General features: G+C 42.7%; 1 pseudogene across 1 annotated transcript; it reads right to left on the bottom strand.

The window, feature by feature from the left end:
- Window positions 1–212: 212 nt before the first annotated feature.
- Window positions 213–3,491, bottom strand: LOC308628041 (small ribosomal subunit protein eS21-like; annotated as a pseudogene). The gene is made up of 2 exons: window positions 3,487–3,491; window positions 213–465 (listed from the first exon to the last, which is right to left on the bottom strand). The product of its transcript is annotated as a small ribosomal subunit protein eS21-like (transcript).
- Window positions 3,492–20,113: the final 16,622 nt, after the last annotated feature.

Below are 20,113 nucleotides of genomic sequence, written 5' to 3'. Positions count from 1 at the left end.
GCAGTCCTCACCCATGTCATTTTCAGCCTCCTCCTCTTTCTGTCTCTCCCCTCCCGGCCTCACCCCCATGGCCCATCACTACAGCCACTCTCTGATGCTCAAGCTCCCTCACCACGGTCACCTATTGCAATGGCTCAACAAAATCCAATTGTATTTATTTATTTATTACTATTTATTTATGACAAACATTCCACATCTGCGATCCTCTTCAGTCAGAAGTTCTTTGAGAGGATGCCTTTGGCCTTGGCCGGTCAGAGAATGGAGTCATCTGACTTCCCCCACCCTGTGAATGCCCACGCAGATAGTGTAGGTTTTAAATTGCTTGTCACCTTGTCAACCTCGGCCACGTTCATCTGGATGGACGCTTGGTCCTTGGCACAGATGACGCGGTTGCTGGCAGAGCATTTTCGCTGCACGTACAGATCCACAAACTCCCCGGTGTCATTCTGCGTGCTGACGGCGCATCTGGTGGCACCATGAGGACCATGAGCGCAGAAACCAAAATCCAAATTTTAGATCATCCAACTGTTGTCTTCTCAACACCTCCATCCAAGATTTCCGGGTGTCTCTGTTAGGATGTCTGGCAGACACCCCCAGCTCAGTGCATCCACACTGAGAGTACTTCTCCCTCAGCAATCCCAGCCATAGCTAGTGACACTCTGGTATTTACAGCGGTAGCGATGGCAACAATATTCACAGCTAAGCGTATCTTGGATACTACAACAGGCATTGTAACCCCATTAATGGCACTTTCACCCTTGCAATAAGCCCTCTCTTATAGATGAAGTGACTGAGGCTCAGAGAATTTGTGTAATTTATCCAGACCTAAGTGGGTGACTCCAACCTAGACTCATCTGATCTCTACAAAATCTTCACCGGTCCCCTAAACCAGAAACCTGAGAGTTGGTCCAGTGCCTCCTCCTGCCTCTCCCCACATCACTAGGTCCTACTGTTTCTACCTCATTCCTTCCTGCCCACCCCTCCATCGGCCTGTCTCTCTCCATCCTCATAATACTTCTTGGTCCTCATCATTAGCTCTTTCCGTGTGGATTGCTGAAGAAACCTCTAGTTTCGATCTCTCAATCTACCCTCTAGTCTGCTGTCCCAGGACATTTCCTGAAGCCTAAATCTGTGCACTTTGCAACAGGCTTCTTGGCAAAGAGAAATCATGATAGGGCCAGATCAGAGCTATGACACTCCAAGAAGCTAGGACACTCCAAGATGCATTGTCCACGTGTAACCCCCCATACACATTTACTTATTTATCATCAGTCAATGACTTGACAAATGGAGATGAAGAGACTATAAGGAGTCCAGCAGAACCTGAGAGTAAAACAGAGATGAAGACACAGTCCTTAAGAACTGCCTGGAGAACTTCACAGAAATTCTGGTGCCCGGGCGTCACTTACCCCCAGAGAATTTGATTCAGGGAGACTGGAGAAGGGCCCGGGGACTTGCACTTTGAACTTTATTCTGTTGCAGGGGCTTCCCGAATTGCATTTAGTGAAACAGTGACACTGAAGAGTCATCTTCCAGAGGCGATGACAATGCGGGGAAATACGGCCAACACAGGGCCCTCCGGGAACCCAGAGGAGGGGCTCAGAGCTCAGAGTAAGTGTGCAATGGGGATGGTGAGGGTGACAAAGTCTTCCTGGAGGAGCTGAGCCCTAGGATGGCAGGTGGGGTGTGGGAGCAGACAGGGTCTCCCCTTCACACACACACACATACACACCTCAGCAGGTGTATTGCCCTTATTTGAGGCTGTCTTTGGTGTTCATCTGAGCCGAATTGAACCGATAAGGAAAAGTTGGGGGGTCTATATGGGGCCTATGGCTGGCCAAGGCTGAACCTAGAATAGCTTAGCTTCTGACACTTGATGACAGGGGTGGATGTTGTGGAAGGGAAGTGGGCCAACTACCCAGACACTTGTTTTCTTGGCCCGCTTGCCACTGACTAGCTGTGTCACTCTGGGCAGCTCATTTAATCTTTCAGAGGGCAGGACAGAGATAAAAGCAACAGGACCTAGCGATGAGAGAGGGAGAGAGAGAGACATCATGGGTACCTGGGACCTGTTTCCCCCATGACACAGACTTCTAGAAGGCAAGAAGCCCTCATCATTATATTCTCCATTATATCCCTAGGGTCAGACTATACTAGGTTTCCCCCCCCACAAAAAAGCAAAAAACTAACATCAAAATAATAATATTAGGACCCGTGGTAAATTTCTCCCTCAATTCTCAGAATCAGGAATAACTTTCTTCAGGAAAAGAAGCCAGACTTGTTTTATTCTTATTATTTTTTAATTTATGTTATTGAAGTATAGTCGATTTACAATGTTGTGTTAATTTCTACTGTACTGTAAAGTAACTCAGATATATATATATATATATATATATATATATATATATATATGTTCTTTTCCATTATGGTTTATCATAGGATATTGAATATAGTTCCCTGTGCTCTACAGTAGGACCTTGCTGTTTATCCAAAACCAGACTTGTTTTAAATTTCACGGATACTGCAAATCCTGTGACCATGTTTAACTTTCATTTTCTTCCTACCCCTTATCACAACCTGAAATTACCTTGCTGGCGTATTTATTTGCTTGCTGGGCTTGGTGCCACAGTGCCTGGCTCAGAGGTAAGGAGAGACTGTTCCTCTTTTCTTCTCGCACATGGTGCATGGCTGCCAGCTCTGCATCCCATCCACAGGCTGTGGGCCGTCTCTACCCTGGCTTCATCATTTCCTATTCTTATTTTCCCTACCTATTAATTGTATCTGGTTGTGTTGTCTGTATTTTTGAAAATCACCCTGAATCCTTCTGGAATAAGGCCAGGTACAAACAAGTTTGTTATTAATTATCAGCATTCCCTCTCAGAGACCAATGAACTCCTTTATTCAAGTCATTCCCTTGTTAGTGTCTGTTACATCCTGCTCACCCTGCTAGGGGGTGGGCGACAGACACTAAACAAGCAAAGAAAGACAATTGTTACCAGGCAGAATTAGTGCAAGGGAGGAAAGAAGCAGGAAAACAGGGAAGGAGGCCGCGTTTATACAGGAAGGTGCAGGCAAGGGCTCTGAGGAGGTGACGCTTAAGCAGGGATCCGGAGGACAAGACGATGTCGGGGAGGTCATCCCAGGTGAGCCGCACAGAGAAACAAGCTGTGTGGGTTTCAGGAGGGACAGAAAGATGGTGTGTGAGAGGGAGGGGAAAGGTAGCAGGGGAAGGCAGGGGAAAGGCAGCAGGCCGGCCAGGCGGGGCGCGCCTTGCCAGCCAGGAGCATAGGTGTTGGTCTCAGTGCAATGGGAAAACCCCGCTTGTACCTGGAAGTGACAGGTTCTGTTTCTAAAAGGTTACATCAGTACCATGGAATACCACTCAGAATACAAAGGAACAACTATTGATACATGCAATGACTTGGATGGATCCCAAGGGTATTATGCTGAGTGAAAAAGAAAAGCTGATCTCGAAGGGTCACATACGGCATGATTCCATTCATAGAACATTATCAAAATGACAATGTGATAGAGATGGAGTTATAGACAATTATAGAGTGGTGGCCAGGGGTTAGGGGGAGAAGCCTGGGTGTGACAATAAAGCATAGCACAAGGAAGATCTCGTGGTGATGGAACTGTTCTGTATCTTAACTGTGGTTGTGGTTACATGAATCTACACGTGGTAGAGTTACACGGACTGACACCCACCCACCCACTCACACACACATCCCACACTCAAGTGAGTGCCGGTCTGGGACTTCCCTGGCAGTCACTGCAGGAGGTCCGGGTTCGATCCCTGGTTGGGGAACTAAGATCCCGTATGCTGTGCGGAGCGGCCAAAAATTTAAAAAATAATGATAAATTACAAAAAAAAACCAAATGAGTGCAGGCCAAACTAGTGAAATCTTGATAAACTCCATGGAGGACATCCATGTCAATTTCCTGGTGTGGATAGCACAATAGGTTACACAAGATGTTAACACTGGGGCAGCTGGATGAAGGGTACTGGAGAGAACTCTCTGTACTATTTTTGCAACTTCATGTGAATCTGCAATCATTTCAGATAAACAGGTTTTTTGTTTGTTTGTTTGTTTGTTTGTTTTTGCAGTACACGGGCCTCTCACTGTTGTGGCCTCTCCCGTTGCGGAGCACAGGCTCTGGATGCACAGGCTCAGTGGCCATGGCTCACGGGCCCAGCCACTCTGCGGCATGTGGGATCTTCCCGGACTGGGGCACGAACCCGTGTCCCCTGCATCGGCAGGCAGACTCTCAACCACTGCACCACCAGGGAAGCCCTCAGATAAACAGTTTTTTTAAAAAAAGTTCATGGTCTTTGTGTGGGAAGGAAGAGTGGCTGTAAGGGGTCCAGCTATCCCTAAAGACTTGACGGAGGTAGGACAGAGTAGTCACAGTGGAGGTGTGGGGCTTGGAGGGAAGGGAGAGAACTTCTGAGGCTGCTGGTGGAATGGGTCTAGGGGTGGAGGAAAGGGAGGAAGAGTCAAGAATAACCCTCAGGTCTTGGACCTCAGTAACTGGATGGATGGTGGTGCCAGCAATTACTGAAACGGTGGAAAAGGGAGGAAGACTAGGCTGTGCGTGTAGCACAACTTTTTCTTGAGTTCATTGCGAAAAAGTTCACATAAAGAAAAATGCTTAAAATGTACACAGACAATTTAACAAATTATTCTAACATGTGTATGTAATCTCTACCCAGATCAAGAAATAGAACCCTGCAAACGACTCACCCCACCAACGTTCTTCCTGATCAGATACCCCTCCCCACAGAGGTAACTGATATCCTGAGTTTTAGAGTATTGCCCCCTTGATTTTCTTTCCAGTTTATCCCCCGCAGTACGCATCAGCCAAGTTCCATTTGAATTGCCATGAGACAGCCATGTGAATGTCTGAATACAAAGAGCTCTAAACTTCTAACGCCTTCGGAGGGCCTTGGAACGTGGTCAACTCTTCACATCCTTTAAAGCTATTTCCTTTTTGAGGCTGGAAGGAGGAGAGCCATCCATGACAACATCACGTATGCTTCAAAATTATAAATACTTAAAGAAGATGGTGAGATGGGAGCTCCCTGGTGGTCTAGTGGTTAGGACACGGCGCTTTCACTGCCGTGGCCCCGAGTTCAATCCCTGGTCAGGGAACTAAGATCCTGCAAGCCACTCAGTGTGGTCAAAAATAAAAATAAAAATAAAAAAGATGGTGAGAGTTTCAGGGCTTGCTGCAAAGATGTCTTTCTGCCTTGCTATTTCCTTTGCTACTTGTGAAGTCTTAAATGTCAAGTTAATTTCCAGAAAAATAACATGACTCAATAGATCAGAGGGTGTGCAAAAGATCTGTTTCTGCAGAAGTGTGAGTTCTTTTAGTTCTCAGGACCAGGAGATGTGAACAGCTAAAATTACATGCGTTTTCTCCCCTGACTGCCCTGGGACAGGAGCCTTCTCCCCAGTTCTGACAGCATTGATCTCATTGGAATGACAAGGCCCACCCATGTGGCCAAACGAAGGGCTCTGTCTAGGTAAGGCATTTACACTGATATTGCCACCAATAACCATAAAGATAGGGTTGTTGGGCTGCTGGTGTCACAAAGCCCAGGTCCCCTAGTGTTAACTCAGAGGACACTGTTGGGCCAGAGACGCAAAGCAGGTTCTCTCTGGCTGCAGAACAGGGTGGGGAATCTGACCTGTAATTCTTTTTTTTTTTTTTTACATCTTTATTGGAGTATAATTGCTTTACAATGGTGTGTTAGTTTCTGCTTTATAACAAAGTGAATCAGCTATACATATACATATGTTCCCATATCTCTTCCCTCTTGTGTCTCCCTCCCTCCCACCCACCCTCCCTATCCCACCCCTCTAGGTGGTCACAAAGCACCGAGCTGATCTCCCTGTGCTATGCGGCTGCTTCCCACTAGCTAGCTATTTTACATTTGGTAGTGTATATATGTCCATGCCACTCTCTCGCTTTGTCCCAACTTACCCTTACCCCTCCCCATGACCTGTAATGCTGAGGCAACTCCTTCAAAAGTTCCTTCAGACAGTGCCTTAGGCCAACCACACCCTGAAGTGAGGCCCTTACCTAAATGCTGCAGGTTATCTTTTTCTTCAAAGGGGCGTGACTTTCTCACCGCAACTGCTTAAAGCATAGCTCTTCTCTAGTTTCCTCCAAGCACGCTGCTTCTTGGAAGCCCTTCTATGTTTATAATCCTTCATCAGTGTTACTCTGCAGCATCCAGAGTCCCTTATATTTATGTCTCACAATCCACAGGCTTGAACCCACGTAGTAATACCAGAGCCCCCCAATAACTAGATGCCAGACATTGAATAATCTATTACTGTGCTAATGAATCATGACCTATGTGCACAAATATTTTTTTGAGCACAAATGTCTTGTGTACATATTTTTATGTGCCCACGCATAGAAGGTGCTAAACAAACTTAAGATATCCCGGTTCTGTGTCCATTTTGTACATTTTGTGAGCTCTGAGTAATCTAGGGACAGATTCCTGGGTCAAGGGATTTGCTCTCTCTCCCCTTCCAACCACGTTAAAAGCAGGGGGACTTGGGGACCCCAAGGCAAGTGGAGGGCACATAGGACTCTTTTGAGCCAACGGGGAACCGGACTGGGAGCGGAGTGGGTACACTGGGGATGCTCGGAGATGGATCTACCTCTCTCCTTCTCTAGCTGTCTAAACTTGGACAACTTTCTCAAACTTTCTGTGCCCAGATTCCTCCTTTGTAAAATAACAATATAGTTACTAGCACCTAATTTATAGGTATTTTGTTTTTCTATTTTTTATTTTTTGGCCTTGCCACGCAGCTTGTGGGATCTTCTTTCCCCAACCAGAGATTGAACCTGAGCCATGGCAGTGAAAGCGCCAAGTCCTAACCACTGGACAGCCAGGGAATTCCCTATAGGTACTTTATAAGAGCTAATTCACATAAAAAATTCGGCACAGGGCCAGACATGCAGTAAGCACTTCTTAACTCATGCCACGTAATATCTATCATTTACTATGGGGTGCCAGACACTTTGCAAAACACCCTGCAAGGCTCACTTCCTTTCGTCCTCACGACAGCCTTGGGAGGAAGCTCCCATTATCAAGCCCATCCTACAGAGGAGGACATTAAGGTTTAACTTGCCCTGGGAATTCTCTGGCTGTCCAGTGGTTAGGACTCTGCATTTTCATCGCGGTGGCCCGGATTCAATCCCTGGTCAGGGAACTAAGATCCCGCAAGCCGTGCAGCTCGGCCCCCCAAAAAATAAAAATAAAAATAAAAAAGTAGGGCCTCCCTGGTGGCGCAGTGGTTGAGAGTCCGCCTGACGATGCAGGGGATACGGGTTCGTGCCCCGGTCTGGGAGGATCCCATATGCCGCGGAGCGGCTGGGCCCGTGAGCCGTGGCCGCTGGGCCTGCGCGTCCGGAGCCTGTGCTCCGCAACGGGAGAGGCCACAACAGTGAGAGGCCCACGTACCGCAAAAAGAAAAAAAAAATAAAATAAAAAAAAAATAAAAAAGTAACTTGCCCTAAGTTGCACAGCTAAAGAACTGAGGCACTGAGTGTCAAACCCAGGCTGACTTTGCCACTCCACAACGTGGCCTCCAGCACCACTACTGAATTCAGTTCAGTGACTGGCTTCTGGCAGCTGCTCTCTGTCCCAGCTCTGTGCTGGCCCGGGGCACTGCTCCACCCCTCAGCTGAGAAAGCCAACAGTGAGGCACATTTCCAAGAGTGCCGATGGCAGTGCCCATTCTAGCAAGGACATTTATACTTTACATACCACTTAGTGAATTTTATCTGTTCTACCTAAAACAACTGGTAATGCCCAGCTCAATAGACCCTGGAGCTCAAGGGCAATATTAATGGGGAAGTTCCCGGCTGCTTCTGCACATGGTTCTTCTGTCTCCTGCCCCACAGAGACCACAGCAGACATCTGTGAGCGTTTTTTTTCTGAGCCAGAAACCGTGTTAAGGATTGGGAATTTGGAGGACTTCCCTGGTGGTCCAGTGGTTAAGATTCCATGATCCTAATGCAGGGGGCCTGGGTTCGATCCCTGGTCAGGGAACTAAGATCCTGCATGCCACGTGGCATGGCCAAAAAAAAAAAAAAAAGAAAGATTGGGAGTTTGGGATTAGCAGATGCAAACTCGCAGGTATAGAATGGATAAACAACAAAGTCCTGTATAACACAGGAAACTATATTCCATCTCCTGTGATAAACCATAATGGAAAAGAATATGAAAAAGATTATATGTATACATATATGTATAACTGAATCACTTTGCTGTACAGCAGAAATTAACACAACGTAAATCAACTATACTTCAATAAAATAAATTTTTAAAAAAAAAACAAGAATCCACATGCACTGTCCATTAAATCCTCCCGGTGTTCTCATATGAAAACCAGCTATTATTATCCTCGTAAGGTCAAGTCCTGGTCCAGAATCACACAACAGTAACAGAGGCAGGATCTAAACCCAACTCTCTAGGTTGTTGGGTTTTTTTTTTTTGCGGTACGCGGGCCTCTCACCGTTGTGGCCTCTCCCGCTGTGGAGCACAGGCTCCGGACGCGCAGGCTCAGCGGCCATGGCTCACGGGCCCAGCTGCTCCGCGGCATGTGGGATCTTCCCGGACTGGGGCACGAACCCGCGTCCCCTGCATCAACAGGCGGATGCTCAACCACTGCGCCACCAGGGAAGCCCTAAACCCAACTCTCTAGGTTTTGATCAGTATGCTGTAGCGTCACCTGAGAAAAGCGAGTTTGTTCCACGTTTTATCACCTTACGTGGCAGCAACAACACAAAGCACGTTTATGTTATTTTTTTTCTTTTTTCACTGACAACATTACATCCAATGGGTGGGTCAAAATGTGATATGAAAACACAATTCTTATGATCTGAAACTTTACTGATTTTAAAATTAGGGTGCTCTGATGAACTCTAATACAAGGATTATTAACAGTCAAGTTTAACTACATTTCTCCTGAATAGGTAACAGAAACCTATGTGAAATTTTTTTTTTTAAACTAAATTTATTTATTTATTTATGGCTGCGTTGGATCTTTGTTGCTGTGTGCGGGCTTTCTCTAGTTGTGGTGAGGAGGGGCTACTTTTCATTGCAGTGCACGGGCTTCTCATTACAGTGGTTTCTCTTGTTGTGGAGCACGGGCTGTAGGTGCGCAGGCTTCAGTAGTTGTGGCACGTGGGCTCAGTAGTTGTGGCTCGCGGGCTCTAGAGTGCAGGCTCAGTAGTTGTGGCACACAGGTTTAGTTGCTCTTCAGCATGTGGGATCTTCTCAGACCAGGGCTCGAACTCATGTCCCCTGCATTGGCAGGCAGATTCTTAACCACTGCGCCACCAGGGAAGTCCCTGAAATGTTTTTAAAAGTTCAATGTTTAAAGCAACAGTCAGTGCCTCCACACCTTTTTTTTTTTTTTTTTTGGATAATCTGATGAAAGCCATGGACACTTTCTCCAGAAACGTGGATTTTACATGCAAAAAAAATCATATCTGTGCCATCAAGGAGTTCTCAGAGCCCCTGAGGCTCATCCATTCACCCCAATGATAAGAGTTGTTCTATGGATTTACAAATGGGGAAATCCTTTGTGAAGCAAATGTTGTTCCTCTGACTTGCATTTGATAACTCTCTCTCTCTGTCTCTCCCTCTATACACACACACATCACAGTATATTCACTCATGAACTGTCGACCATCACGTTTATTTATCATCAGAGTAGTTTTCCCTTTTTTATATTCTGTGTTGCAAACAAATGTTACCATAACAAGCCCTTGAATCTCCCCAAACACTAATTAAACAAAATTTTAGCTACATCATTTGGCTAAACTGATACTGCAACTAATGTGCAGATCTTTCATTTTCAACCTGATTTTGTCTTTGAATTGGTTTGTAGGTCTCTTGCAAAATGTCAATATGTTCAGTATTGCTATAGTCCTAGAGCTATAGAACCAGATGGATTTGAGGGAGCAGTTGGGGGATAGTTTCCACCCTTGCTACAGAAGTAGCCCACTTGTTCACCTAAGAGATATGAACTGTTGACAAGATAGTCATCTCTTTGGGTTACTACTGGCAGGGGACTTTGGGTTTACAAGTGCTTCACACACTTCACTTACAGCATGATATTTAATGGGTGGGTCAAAATTTGACTTGAGAGCGCAACTCTTATGATCTCCAAATTTACCAGACTTGCATTTATACTTACTAATTGATGAACTATAATATGGTATAATATGGTGTGACTCTGAGATTATGCTGTGGTTATCATCTTCACCCAAGGTCACTTAAAAAGCGATCGTGCACTGCCTACTCCATGTATATTATCGCTAATCCTCACAACAATCCTGTAATGGATCAGAATGCCAAATTTACAGTTGAAGAAACTGAGGACCAGAGAATTTAAGGACCTTGCCCAAGATCACACAGCTAGGAAGTGACCCATGATTTGTTTGGCTTAAAAGCCCACTCTTTTTCAGCTACCACATTGCCCCTCTGGCTTTGGCCTCAATTTGGACCCGGACCCGTGTTTATAAGGTATCTCTCCTTGCAAGTAGAAATGTTCTTTTTATCCTTAAACAGGGCTGCCTTTACCAAAACTCCTTATGTCCCTAAAACTTGAAGTTGACACTAAAGGGGATCCTCCAGGGGAACTAGCAGAAAATTTTTTAGGTTGATGTCTTTAACATTGCCACACTATCTGTTTATTTTTAGACTAAGCAAGGAATTTGGCCATTTAATTTAGAGCATTTTTTTAACCTAAGCACATGCATGGTTAGAATCAGATTCTAAATTGAAAGTGTAGAGCCTACATTCCATATATGCCTACAAATTTTTTTTGTCCATAAGAATCACTCCAACATGGATCATGAAGTCCAAGATTTTCTCCCATTGGCCCACTTTTGCTCTGTTAGGTAACATAAACCTGTCCCGGAAAATAAAAGCCTCCAATACCAGACAACCACCTGCTTTCATTGATAGACAAGCAAAGCAAGACCTGGCCTTTCCCATCAGGAGATAATTAAGCAACTGGATGGTTTCAGCTTGTGTCAAGAGTCACCCTCTTCCTTTGATCTGTACTTCAGTTAAGGTGCATCACGGATCTTAGGGGTCATGGGAGAAGAGAGGCCGGGCGAGGGAGAAATTTCAGTCCACCTTGAAGTGTTAAGTGTTTGCTTTTCACCAGACATCTCATCTCACTTCCTCTCTAGTGAAAATCTACCCTGCATATTCCTTAATGAACCCACCCTGGCATTCTTCAGCTGCCTTTCCCAAAACTTTAGGAAGCTCCAAATGAAGTGATTTCTTTCTAAAATACCATGAAATCTGTGTATTCTAAAACACGCTGGGAGTTTTTTGGGGACTTTTCTGTTTTTCTGTGTTTGTTTTTTTGTACGTGGAAAGTTTTTTGTTATCAGTCTAGATGCAGCATCTCTGTACTACTGAAAATCATCTTCATTATAATTTAAGTAAAAGTCACAGCATTTTATTTAACCCCTCAATTACAAGTCCCCTCTTTATCCCTTACTCCATGAAGATTACCACAAATTGAGGGTCCTACAGATACACCTATGCAAAAAGAGGGCTTTTATCTGGCTTGGGAGGCTGAGGGGAAAGGTTAAAGGAGATTTCCACTGACTATTTCTAGCCTTAAAACTTTCTTCTTATCTTTTCTGCCTCCTATGTTTTCATACCATTGACGGCGCAGTAAAATTTGAAATTCTCTCTTTGTGCATCTTTGTGTCATCCCCAACTGCAAGGCCCTGAGGCCCCATTAATTTCAAAGAGATTAGGCAGAGCAGAGATGAGGCACCAGGGAACCAGAGCCACTATCCCAGGAATCCTCACCCCCTATCTCAGGAATCCTGACCCCACCCTTCTTAATTTGGTTGTCAAAAGTACTTTCATCCTAATTTTAGAAATCAGAAATCCTAGAAAAGAGCAGAGATGTCACTAGTAGCTTTGTGGAAGTGGTAGGTAGCCCGTAGACAAAACCATGGGCTCTCTAGGACTCAAGGCTTCTATTTTTTACCCTGTACAACTGTGAAATACAATATTTGTTGTTACAGCACTGCTAAAATATGTATATATATATATTTGCTGTTACAATTTGAAGGTGACACTGATTCAAGTGATTAGCTACTCATTGTAGACTGAAACGTGGCGCTATTGCTTTCTGATGTGTAGGTATGGTTTTCTGGGGACCTGAGAGTGTGATCCTTATGTCCCCCCATGCTCCCACCTCCTACCCCCGTACCGCCAACAGGGCAATGTTTTTGCTCCAAGAGTTGAGACATATCGTTTTTCAGGAGTACAAAGTACCGTTTGGACGCCGCTTCAACATCACCTGGGCTGTGTGGGCTTTCCGACAATCTTGGACCCCTCTGGACTTTAGCTGCCATCAGCAAATGAGGGTGGTGTCCAGGGGAGCTGTGTGAGAGGTGAGGGAGTGGATGACAGATCTGACTGCCTTGTCTCCACACCGGTCCCTGTTGGGGAAGCAGCAGGGTTCCTCTGAAGGAAATTTGCTCTCCCTAAGCCCTCCCTATGCCACTCACTTTATCCAGAAGTTGGAGGAAGTTTACCCGAGGAAGCAATTTGGTCGTGCCTTTATAGCGGGTCACCCTGTCATATGTTTGAGCATTGACCACATACGCTTTTGTTTTTGTTTTTTTGTGGTACGCGGGCCTCTCACTGTTGTGGCCTCTCCCGTTGTGGAGCACAGGCTTCGGATGCGCAGGCTCAGCGGCCATGGCTCACGGGCCCAGCCGCTCCGTGGCATGTGGGATCCTCCCGGACCGGGGCACGAACCCGTGTCCCCTGCATCTGCAGGCGGACCCTCAACCACTGTGCCACCAGGGAAGCCCACAGTTTTGTTTTTTGAATTGAGAACAATAGTTGTTTTCTCTCCGTGATTTCCATTTATGTTCCAGACTTGGTCACTGTCTCTGTCCTCACTCAAATCCTCTGTCTGCTGGCGGCTTTGACTAATGAACACTCCTGGGTTCTACTGCTTGTAAGCTTTGGCGTAGCACATCTTGGCTTTCACACGCAGCCCCCTGGAGAACTGGGTGGTTTTTAAGTTACTTTGTGCCTAGCCCTGTGCAGTACACAGAGAGGGGATCACTGCTGGCTAAGGAAATAAAAGCCCAAATTCATTTTTATTTTAAGGCTTCTGGGTATCCAAGGGTTTCTCTTGGCATATCCAGAAGCTGGGTGACATCAGTACAAGAATGTGTCCCTCACTTGAAAAGTATTGATAATTCTCAGACTACAACTGCTCCCCTCTGTCAAAACACTTGGACAGAAGTTTATTTTCTTCTTATTTAAGAAAGACTTCGAAACTATGTGTAGGAAAAAAAAAAAAGTTTAAAAGGAAATCACAAAGGGATTCCCCTGGTGCTCCAGTGGTTAAAAGTCCGTCTTCCAGCGCAAGGGACGCGGGTTCAATTCCTGGTCGGGGAACTAAGATCCCATGTGCCGCTGGGCAGCTAAACCCGAGCTCTGCAACTACTGAGCCCGCACGCTCTGGAGCCCATGTGCCTCAGCCAAGAGCCCACGAGCCACAACTAAGACATGATGTAGCCAAATAAATAAATAAATTTTTTTTTTAAAAAGGAAATCACCAAAATTTTACCAATAATTTTCTTAGATTGGTGGAACTATGTGTTATTTCCTTTCTTTCAATATTTAAGTATTTTCTAAGTTTTCTAATATACATGTATTAGTTTATAATACTTCGTAAGCTTTTTTTGAGCTTTTAAAAAATTAAATTTATTGAGATAACTATAGATTAGCGTAGTTTTGAGAAATACACAGATCCTGAGTGCCCTTTCCCCATTTTCCCCTAAAAGCAACATCTTAAAAAACTACAGCACATTGGGATTAACATATACCACTGCTATATATAAAATAGATAACCAGCAAGGACCTACTGTATAGCATAGAGAACTATACTCAATTTTTAATTTTTTTGTGTGTGGTACGCGGGCCTCTCACTGTTGTGGCCTCTCCCGTTGAGGAGCACAGGCTCCGGACGCGCAGGCTCAGCGGCCGTGGCTCATGGGCCCAGCCGCTCCGCGGCATGTGGGATCTTCCCGGACCAGGGCACGAACCTGTGTCCCTTGCATCGGCAGGCGGACTCTCAACCACTGCACCACCAGGGAAGCCCTATACTCAGTATTTTGTAATAACCTATAGGGGAAAAGAATCTGAAAAAGAAAAAAAAAAAAAAATATATATATATATATAACTGAATCACTTTGCTGTACACCAGAAATTAACACAGCAGTGTAAATCAACTCTACTTCAATTAATAAATAAAATTTTTAAAAAACCCAAAAAACTGTAGCACAATATCACAACAGGATACTGACATCCATAAGGTGAAGATACAGAAGTTTCCCACAAGTTCTTTTATAGCCACACTGACTTATGTCCCCAACTAACTTTTAATGCTGCTGTGATTTATCCAGGCCCTAACAGCGCCTACATAAAACTGAGAACAAGGTCAGGGGCTAGGAGGATAAATGCATAGGGATCTGCAGAACCTCCAGTCTGGGTACCAGCCTTCATAAACTTTTTTTTTTTTTTAAAAGAAACTATTCACCGATGATCTGAATCAATGTTTAAAATATGCAAGCTGCATTCTCTCCAGTGCTCCTTTCGTAATCTTCTCATTTTTCATTTCTACAAGGAGAATCCTAATATCAAGTATAGATTCAAATAACCACCAAGAGAAGTCCATTTTTATTGAATGTTGAGTGTCTATACTATTTGTGAGGTACACTGAACTACACGAGGACCCAAAAAGGCTTGGGCATAGTTTGAATGACAGCTGGGGAGATGCTACATAGTGGCACGTATTTTAGCGAGACAGTTTGGAAAGCCTGATATCCCTATTTTCTCTTCCTGGGTTTGTTCCTGGATTTGAAACTCCCTGGGTTATATTTGATAGTACATAAACATCTGCTCAAAACAATACTTTGAAAAGATCTCTGCATTAGTGTTATTCACATAGAAAACTGAGCAGTCACAAGGGGGCAGAGACATGGCAAGGAAAAGAACAAAGTTGAGAGAGTTATGAGAAGCATTGCCAGTTTGTTGCCTATTCTACCTGACATTTTGCCTATGTCTCCTCTTCCATCACTGCAAGTTGTCAGGGTGTTTGTGGATAAACAGAGCCCCTTCTCTGGGTGATCTATCTTCTTGCCCTGCTTGGTTTATGCACGGATCACTGCCTATCCTTGGTGAAATGGCCTAGAAACCTCAACAGGCATTAAAAAGAAAAAAAAAATCAAATACTCACTTAATTGCTATACAAATGCAAGATATTGTTTCTGTATCTCTGTATGGCTCCCTTTAGACCCTGAGTGAGTTGAAGAGTTCCCACTGCCAACCGGAAGCAACCTGACTTCTTACAAATTATAAACTTGGGACAGGTAAGGCCTTCCTTGGTCTGGTCCCAATCAGCCTCTCACCTCTCCAACTTCATCTATCTCTTCCATTCATTCCCTAAAACGATTCTTTTTCCTCACCAGCTGTCTCTTCCTTTTTAAACAATTTTGTCCCAAAAGCCCACCCTTCCTTCTTTAGCGATTACCCAGCTCAAATGCCACCTTCCCCAGAAGCCTTCTCTAATTGCCCCGGATTTTCACTGCACTGTCTGTTTATGTGCCTGACCCCTGTCCCAAATAGGCTGAGACTATATTTGAGAACTCCTGGTGTGGGAGATGCTGAATGATTCCTTGCTGCTGGAATATTAAAGCTTATTGAATTTATTTACATATATATTTACCAGCACAAGGTAATTTAAAAAAACCCCAAAATTTTAGTGTTCTGCCTTTGGCAGTATTCTCTCCTTATATCTGTTGTTCCTTCTCAGTACCTGCTCTGGCAGGTGGGATTTCCTACCCATCCCAGCATCCAAGGAACCAACACTGGAGAACTTACAAAAATTTCTCCTCCTCATTTGACATCTGGTTTCTAAGACTGTTGATTTGTTATAATGTCATGGGCCCAGCAGCCCAACTGGCTGAAAATCAATTTACCAAATGACCAATTAGCTGAATCAACCCTATCTTTGTAGTAAGTCTGGGAGGCAGAATTGTGAAAAAGGAGTTATTTAGGCTGGATCTCAAAGAATGGGCAGAATTCAGATGAGCCATGATAAGGGAGAAGAGAAAAGGGACATTCCAGAGGAAGGAACCAGCATGAGCAAAAATATTTCTAACAAAAACAGCAGTGGGGTGGGGGGGAATAGTTTCAAAATAGATAATTGGTGAATACAGGATACTTCTGGGTGGTTATATATGCTCTTATTGCTACAACTGAATACATCGTCAAAGCCTTTTGTCTTCATTAGATTAAGATTTTGTTTAGTAGCTGCCTTCTTTCCTTCCATTTCTTGGTGACATAGGTTCTGCTAAAGGATGGAGATCTAGCCTGGAAGAATAAGTTTGCCTCCCTAAGATGTTCAACTTATGTCAACAGAAATTGGCTTGAGTTCAATGGAAGTTGGCTCATGCTGTCACAGAGCTGGGTCTGGGGAAGTGAACCCTAGTATATTTGTTCAATATTTCTGGTAACCTCAAAAGAAGAACAATAGATGATAGTACATTCAGTGGACCTGGCTGCTTTCCACAGTGTTCTTCCTCCAGCTGTGATCCAAGAATATTCTGCATGGGTGGTATGACCATGGTGATGATGGAGGGAGGGGTGTGTGTGTCATAAAGTACAGGCTCCAGGACCAGACCCAGACCCATATCAGACCCTTCAGAAGTGGAGCCAAGAATTGAGTTTAAAAACCTGGTGCTTTTTCATTCATTCAAGTTTGAGAACAAATGCAAATAAATAAATACACCAAGAAGGAAATATGGATCTTGAAAACATTTTATTTTTTTATGTTACTCAAGACCAGCCCTTCTGTTCAATATATGTATCTTGGTATTCCTTCTTTCAGGCAAAAGAGCTACTTTAAATGTCTGACATGTAAATACAGGATAAACATCTAAACATCACAATGAAAAGTCAGAAACTATCCGATTGAATAAAAAGCAGTTAGATGTTGCCTACAAGAAACCCACTTTAAATATAAAGATACAATAAATTTAAAATATGGAAAAATATATACCATGCTAACACTGAAGTGAAAAGTTTGGTATGGTTATATTAATATCAGATAAAGAAGATTTCAGATTCCAGAGATAAAGAGAGTCACTTCATAAGGATGAAAAGGTCAGTTCACCAAGAACACAGAACAATCCTAAATGTTTGTGCATCTAATATCAGTGCTTCAAAACTAAAGTAAAAACTGAGAGAAATACGAGGAGAAATAGATGAACCTACAGTTAAAGTTGGAGATTTCAACACTCTGTCAATGTCTGATAGAACAAGGAGACTGAAAATCAGTAAGGACATAGAAGACTTGATCAATACAATCTACCAACTTGACCTATTTGACGTTTATAGAACATTCCATCCAACAACAGCAAAATATACACTCTTGTCAAATTCACAGAGAACATTTACCAAGGTTGACTATGTTCTGGGCCATAACACAAGTCTTAAGAAATTTTCAAGGATTTAAATCATACAAAACATGTTCTCAGACTACAGTGGAATTAAATTAGCTGAAATCAAATCAACTATCTCTGGGAAATCTCCAAGTATTTAAAAACTAAATAACACACTTCTAAATAACTCAAGAAGACACCAAAAAGGGAAATGAGATAGTATTTTTAAACTGAATGAAAATAAAAATGTAACATTAAAATTTGTATGATGTAGATAAAGCTTAGAGAGAGATTTTTAACGTTAAGTACCTATAATAGAAATGAAGAAAGGTCTTAAGTTAGGGTTGCCAGACTTAGCAAATAAAAATACAGGATACCCAGTTGAATTTGAATTTCAGATAAATAATAAAATTTAATTTAGTATAAGTATGTCCCATGAAATATTTAAGATAAATTAAAAAGTTAGTTATTGTTTATCTAAAATTAAAATTTAACTGAGCATCCTGTATTCCATCAAGCAACCTAATTAAATCAATGCTCTCCGCTTCCACCTTAAGAAAGTAGAAAAAGGAGATCAAATTAAAGTCAAAGGAACCAGAAAAAAGGGAAAAAAATAAATTTCAAAGCAAAAATAGACAGAAAAACAATAGAGAAAATTGATGAGACCAAAAATCATTCTTGGAGATTAATAAAATTAATAAATATCTAGCCTAATTCATGAAAGATAAAAATTACAAATATCAGGAATGAGAGAAGGGGACCATCACTACAGATCCTAGAAACATTACAAGAATAAGAAAATATGAACAACTTTATGTCACAAAATTTAACAACTTAGGAGAAATAGACAAATTCCTTGAAAGATACAGACTACTAAAACCCACTTATGAAGAAATAATAATCTGAATAGCTTTATATTTATTAAAGAAATTGGATGTGTAACTGAAAACTTCCCACAAAGAAAACTCCAGGCCCAAATGGCTTCACTGGTGAATTCTACCAAACATTTAAGGAGAAAATATCAATTCTGTACAAACTCTTCCAGAAAATTGAAGAGGATGAAACATCTGCCAATTTATTTTGTGAGGTGACATAATCCTTATATCAAAACCAGATAAAGACCTTACGAGAAAAGAAAACATACTAATATTCCTCATGAACATAGCATAAACACAAAAATTTTCACCAAAAGTTTAGAAAATCAAATCCAAAAATATGCTTCAAAAATGATAATACTTCAGGACTTGATGGAGCTTATTCTGGGAATGAAAAGTTTAACATTTGAAAATCAGTTAATAAATTCATCAAATTAACAGACTAAAGAAGAAAAAGCATATCATTTCAATAGATGCAGAAAAAGCATTTACAATATTAAACATGTATTCACAAAAACTCTCAGTAAACTAGAATTATAAGGGAACTTCCTCAACCAGAAAACCTCTAGTTAACACCCTCCTCAATGGTACAAGACTACATGCCTTCCCCTTAAGATTGGAAACAAGACAAGGGTGTCTACTCTCACCACTCCTATTCAAGGTCATATTGGAGTCCTAGCTAATGCAATCAGTCAAGAAAAAGAAATGTTTCCCAACATATTGGAAAAGAAGAAATTAAACTGTCACTCTTTGCAAAGAACATAATTACCTATGTAGAAAATAAAAAAGAATATACAAAAGAGCTCCAAAACTAATAAGTTCAGCAAGATTACAGTATATAAGGTCAACAATAGAATCTCAGTCTATACCTTGCAAAAATTAACTCAGAATGAATCATGGACCTACGTGTAAAATCTTACACTATAAAATTTCCAGAAAAAAATATAGAAGAATATCTTTGTTACTTTGGGATAGGCAAAGATTTTTTGGATAAGACCTTAAAAGCACTATCCATGAAGGAATTTGTTTTATTTCTGTGGTAGTGGTTACACCTCTATATGTGTTTGTCAAAACTCACAGAGCTGTACACTAAAAAAATGGTGAATTTAATGTATGTAAATTGTCACTTAATAAAAAAATCAAATGCAAAAAAAAAAGTCTGACATGTAAATACTAGAACTCTGTAAATGCAAAGTTTGTTAGGAACTAATCATCCTATAGGTGACAAATGCAGTGTCATTGGCTGGGTTTGGAGGCAGAGACAACTAGGGAGAGTCTGAAAATGGTAAAAAACAAAGAAATCAGTAAAGGATTTGAAATAGTCAGAGTGGGAGCTGGAGAAGAGATGATCAAGCAAACAGCAGGTGTGAGAAACAGAGAAGAGGAAGGCACAGACATTTGAACACCCAGGGCTGCCCCCTTGGTGCCTTAATTACCCTTTGATCAACACAGCGGGAGGGCGATGGCTGATGTCTGGTTGGTGGTAACAATGGAGGGGGACCCAGGACAAACCTGGAGAGAGCAGCCCAGTGAATGGATCACTATGTACTGAGTTGAGCACATCACCATGATGTCAGGATGCAATGGAAAGAATATGGAGCCAAGAGTTGGGATATCTGGGTTCCAGCCATAGCCCAACCAGGAATGACGTGTGTGACCGGTGAAGCCAGACAAACACCAGATGTCGCATCTGTCAGGAGGGT

The sequence above is a fragment of the Mesoplodon bidens genome, assembly GCF_964165515.1.
Source record: "Mesoplodon bidens genome assembly, chromosome: 14".
Lineage (NCBI taxonomy): Eukaryota > Metazoa > Chordata > Mammalia > Artiodactyla > Ziphiidae > Mesoplodon > Mesoplodon bidens.
The sequence above is the reverse complement of the archived record's forward strand: the minus strand, read 5'-3'. Positions and strand labels throughout refer to the sequence as shown.